We start from the raw sequence: 6,330 nt of genomic DNA, 5'->3' as shown, positions 1-6,330 counted from the left end.
CAAATAATATGAGAGGAGAGATTAGATGAGATTAATGTTTGTCATTATCGGCACATTTACATATATTCGGTGTTTGATTAGTCTTCTTAACTTTAGCTATAGACTAATGACATAGTAGGTACATCATACATGTGTGAGCCTTAGAAATCTCTTCATTTTTCTTAAAAGACAAATTATAAATTAATGGAATTGAATGGCCGATCAAATAGTGAATAGAGATACGACGCCTATTTAATTTGGAGAGTATATAATATTTTTGTTATAGTTGCTAATTTAGTTAAAGAAATATATAAATGACCCTCACCTTATTAATTGAGATTTCATATATAGCTTCCTTTATTACTATATAAAGCCCTAGTTTTTTTATGCCAGCGTAAGGACTAAGGTAGTAGCTAGTATCAATATTTTTATCCTACATGCAATTAAAATTTAGCGTTGGAAAAAGACACCAGGCGATTAGATTACATATCAAAGTTGTGCATTCATTGCTCTTTTTCCACTTTTGATAAAAACTACTCCAAAAATGTTAAGCAAAGTGATTTTTCTTGCTTTCTCGTTTTTTTCACTAGTTAACGCAACTACCTCTAACTTAACCGTTTTTTGCGGGAGAAATTCAAAAATATTCGATTTATAAGTGGTCATTCAAAAATAGCCACAATTTTAAAAATAATCGAAATTTAGCCAATTTTCATGTAAAGATAAATCTGAACGAAAATACTGTTCAAAATCCAGAAAATACTCCAGCATAATATACTGAAACTCCAGTATTCCCGTATATTATACTGGAGTTCCAGCATAATATGTTGGAAGTTCATACACATGTGCTCCAATCTCCAGTATATTATGCTGGAACTTTCCGCGTGTTAGAGTTCCAGCATATTATGCTGGAAGTTCATACACAGGTGCACCGATCTCTAGTATATTATGCTGGAGCTTTCCGTATTGCAGCAAAATAGTGACTATTTTTCAATGACTTTGCAAACACTGGCTATTTTTAAATGACCAATCCGAAAACTGACTAGTCCGTACTATTTTTACGTTTTTTGTTAAGCAATCTATTCGCATATAGATGCTTTCTTAACTTAGATAAATTTCATTTAATTATAACACTAAAAAATTGATATAGATTCTTGCATCATACTTGTAAAGAATTAAAAAAAATTAATTGTTATAGCAAAAACTTGAGTAGGTATTCACAAAAAATATTCCTTATATCAACTAATGCCTTTTAAATTTATGGAATACTATCATAGCAGCTTATACAACATATCCAGCGAAATCACATAAGTGGAGTCTAGGAAGAGTACTATGTACGCATGCCTTATCTCGACATTTGTGAAGGTAGAAAGAATGTTCAGATAGACCCTCGGCTTAAAGAAAGCATAATCTTAGCAATCACTAAAAGGAAAAACGATAGAGGAGAAGCAAAGAAGCAATAACAATAGCAAGAAAAATAAGATAATTGAAGCAAAAAACTAACAGATAATAATAAAAAACTAAGAACTAAGAAAGTACGGGGGTAATACTATAATACTACAGGTATGCAGAAGAGAAACACGTGACTACCTACTAACCTACTACCTTAATTCTCAATATTTACACTCTCATATCGGGGGTCATGTCCTCTGTAAGCTGAAGATGTGTCATGTCTTGCCCAATCACCTTGTTTACTTGTAAAATGGTAAGGTTGAATTTATAGCATTTTCTATAGACAAGCGAATCGATTTGACCCAAAAATAGTAAATAAATAAGAACAGAAATAAGATTATCAAATAAAATTAAAGAAGATTATAAGTCTGACTAAGAACTTAGTCTTTCGATGGCAAGAGTGAGAACAATGTTCAAGAACTATGACTGAGCGTAATATGAAAGTAGATTATAGCTTCTTCTTTTTTGTGCAGAATATTTCGTGTCTACAATGGATACTAATTCTCCTATTTATAGCTCTATTCAGGGAGACAAGATCCCCAAATCAAGCTCTTCTTAAATGAGAATAAAACAGTCATTGATGGATGCATAAGAATTGGTTATAAATGCAGATATTCTCTGTAACGGCTGCCCATTGAATGTTATCCGATGACAATGCTTTGAATCTTTGTTACCGGCTACTCTGTATTCGGGATTCATTCAATACCGATTGCTTGTTTACATTCGGTGCCAGCTATTTACTTACTCACGTCTCACTAGTATTTAGTTCTACGTGTCATTCCGTCATTCGCTCAACTATCACTAACCAATTTTACCCCATACACACCTCTTCCCAATACTTCTTCGGTCTACCTCTGCCTATCCTTAGACCCACCACTATCAACCTCTCACACATCCTCACTGGAACATTTGTGCATCTCTTCTCACTACAAAAAAGAGGTTATTGCGGTGGTTACATTATGGTGGTTTTAGCGAACCGCCACAAAATGGAACATATTACGTCAATATGGTCAAACGCCATTAATTAATAGTTTATAACGACAATTCTTTGTAATTTATGGCAGTTCGAACCGCCGCTATCTTTTTTAACTTCTTTTTACAACTAAAAACTCTTTTCCGCCATACTTATTTTAGAACTCCCGTCATTTGTATAAACATCCCAATCCTTTTTGAACTTCCTCATCTCTCTTCCTCCAGAATCCAAATCCTTCTTTCCCTTAAGAATTCGACCTCTTTCCTGCCTTCTCTCCTCATATACTTTATTCACCTCGTAGAATTCCTTTAGCTTTTGGTAAAGTGTCGACTTCAGATTCGTTTCACTCGTTGGATTTTGCTAAATTAGCCGTTGTTTTCATTGATTTATAGCATGCATATGTGTTTATTAGATGGAGATCAGTTTAAATTATTGATTTAAGCCGTCAATTTCGCTGATTTAGCCGTTGATTTTACTGATTTTCGCCATTGATTTCACTGGTTACCGTCAAATTCAATGATTTTAGGCATGCATGTGTGCATTTTGGATGTGGATTAATTTAATTCACTAATTTTAGCCGTCGATTTCATTGGTTTAAAATAAATACTTTTCAAGTATAACCCTTTCAAATAAATATACTTCAAACATAGTTCCTTCAAGATAAATACTTTTCAAGTAATATCCTTCGAGTATAAGTCACCCTGTGACACCTAAGCATGGAAGATTAGCAGCTCCGAACACAGATATAACCACAGGGGAATCTACCGGGATATCGTCCCGTAGTCCCGAATTAATTATGCAGTACGGGGGAATCTCCCAGAATACGTCCGTAGTCCCAAAGTAAATATGCAAGACAGGGGGATCTCCCGGAATATGTCCGTAGTCCCAATTTAAATATGCGGTATTGGGGGATCTCCCGGAATACGTCCGTAGTCCCAAAGTAAATATGCAAGACAGGGGGGTCTCCTGGAATACGTCTGTAGTCCCAATTTAAATATGCGGGGCTGGGGGATCTCCCGGAATACGTCCGTAGTCCCAAAGTAAATATGCAAGACATGGGGATCTTCCGAAATACGTCCGTAGTCCCAATTTAAATATGCAGCACAAACAACAGAGATAACAACTATAACATGACAAAAAATCTCGTACATCACCACAACAAGTACAAAAGCAACAATGACAGAGATGCAAAGTACGGCGAGCAAATCAACTCAAGAACTTAAACCACAAGAACGGTAGAACTCATTCACAAGAAATAACCACAGTAAAGAATGCTAGGCACAAGGAGAACAGCTTAACAAGCAAAAACAAAACAAAATGTAGCAACGATTCCACAATATTCAAGTCAACAATAAGAAGCCAACACGAGTAAATTAGTTTCAAATAATGGCAAGTCAACTAAGATATAGGTTATCTAAACTCCTTTTGAGGTTGAGCAATTACGACGAATATTTAACAATTCAAGTAAGGATAAGCAGCGGAAGATAATCATAACTCCAATTGAGACTAAATAATTATAGGATGAGAAAATAATGATTTCAATTAAAGATAAGCAGTTATGAAAAAATATAGCACGACGATAGAAGAGGTAAATTTTTTGGTTAAGTCGAATAAGGGTCAAATTGAAAGTAAGAGTGAATCCTAAAGGAATTATCTCTAATCAAAGCATGTAGAGGTGAAACTAGCAAATAGGAATTCAAGCGTATCAAGAACAACATCATACACGGTGAATATAAGGACATAAGAACCCTAAAAGGCCAACTTTTCACAAATAAGTCCGAGCACGCACTCGTCACCTCGCGTACACAGACTACAATCAACATAGATGAATCAAATCCTAAGGGGTAGTTTCCCCACACAAGGTTAGGCAAGATACTTACCTCGAATCGCTCGACTCAATCCGAAACCACGCTCTTGCCACAAGTATCTAACTCCGAATGGCCCAAATCTAATCAAATCAATTGCATAATGTAAACAATACTACAAGTAACTACTTTAGCTAATGAATTCGAAGCTAAGGCAAGAAAATAGGAAAAATGCCCAAAAAGTCTCCCCGGGCCCACGACTCAGAATCTGGTAAAATTACCAATTTAGAACACTCATTCACTCACGAGACCACTCGTACAAAAATTATCTAAATCTGATGCCTAGAATTCGATCAAAACTCAGAATTTCGGTTGGGGAACTTTTCCCCCCATTTCTTACATTTCTCACCCAATTATCTTGATTAAATGAGGAAAACTACAATAGATTAATGCAATAAAACCAAATTCGAGTAAGAAATCGTTACCCACAAGATTTCTCTGAAAATCCCTCAAAGAATCGCCTTCTCCCGAGCTCAAAATCAAAAATGGATTGAAAATGAACTAACCCTTGATTCCAACCCCTTTTCTGACCAGCGATCCTCGCACATGCGACCATTTTTCGCACCTGCACCTACCGCACCTGCGGTCTAACCAGTCGCACTTGTGGAAGTCACTAACTCCCACAGTCTCCGCACCTGCGAGCCTTCAGCGCATCTGCGGGCATCGCAGATGCGAAACCTCCTCGCACCTGCGACCCCAGGCCAACTCTCAATTCTCGCATCTGCGCTACCATCTCCGCACGTGCGAGTCCGCACATGCGCTTCCCACTCCGCAGGTGCGAAACACCAGACACCAGAAAAACTACAGGAATGGCCTAAGTCCAAAAATTCATCTGTTAAGTATCTGAAACACACCCGAGGCCCCCGAGACCTCAACCAAACATACCAACCAATCCTATAACACCATACGATCTGAGTCGAGCCTTCAAACCACATTGAACAACATCAAAAACATGAATGGAGCACGGATTCAAGCCTAAGGAACTTTGAATTTTCCAAATTCTACAAATGACGCCGAAACATATCAAACCTAGTCCGAATGACTTCAAATTTCACACACAGGTCACAAATGACACTACGAAACTACAGCCACTTCCGAAATTCCATTCTGGGATCGATATCAAAATTTCCAATGCCGATCGAAATCGCAAAAAATCCAACTTTCGCCAATTCAATCCTAAATCTACTACGGACCTCCAAAACACATTCTGAACGCGCTCCTAAGCCCAAATTCACCATACGAAGCTGCTGACATCATCCATAACTCATTCCGGAGCCGTTTACATAAAAAGTCAAATTCTCACCGCTTAAGCTTCCAAAACTAGAATCCTTCTTCCAATTTGACTCTGAATCATCCGGCAACTGAATCCAACCATGCACGTAAGTCGATATACATAATATGAAGCTGCTCAAGGCCTTATGCCGCCGATCAGAGCTTAAATTATCAAAAGGACCGGTCGGGTCGTTACATTCTCCCCCTCTTAAAACAAACGTTCGTCCTCAAACGTGCCAAGATTCGCCTCGAACTCATCAAATCACTGAAAGCACACTTCCAACATATACCCGCGGGTGATCCCACGTCACCCCAATCTACATAAGCATGAAGACTTTATATCAACTACAATTAGCCTTTCTACCAGCACCGATAAGCCTCATACCCCAAATTCTCACCTTCTATTCATTTACAAAATACCCGATTCTAAATCCATATCCGGTATCAGTCTCAACCAGCTGCACCAACTGATGCCTACACCCACAAGGTACGACCACACAATATAACACACCACACATAGGCCCTTAATAACACTTCTGATCCCAATAGCGGCCCGAAATCAACCCAGCACCGACAATTAGCCTCATATCCGATAGAACTCTGTTTCAAACCTCCATAACACTGATAATAATGCAAGAAACATGAATACCTCATAATCCGAATCACCAAGACATATTAATACCACTAGGCACACACACCGCAAGCTAAAACTCAAGAAGCACATAACGAAATTGACTGAAGATGAAAAGAGAAACACATAAGGAAACTATCAAACAAGCCCGACATGCACAA

The sequence above is a fragment of the Nicotiana tomentosiformis genome, chromosome 4, assembly GCF_000390325.3.
Source record: "Nicotiana tomentosiformis chromosome 4, ASM39032v3, whole genome shotgun sequence".
Classification (NCBI taxonomy): domain Eukaryota; kingdom Viridiplantae; phylum Streptophyta; class Magnoliopsida; order Solanales; family Solanaceae; genus Nicotiana; species Nicotiana tomentosiformis.
The sequence above is the reverse complement of the archived record's forward strand: the minus strand, read 5'-3'. Positions refer to the sequence as shown.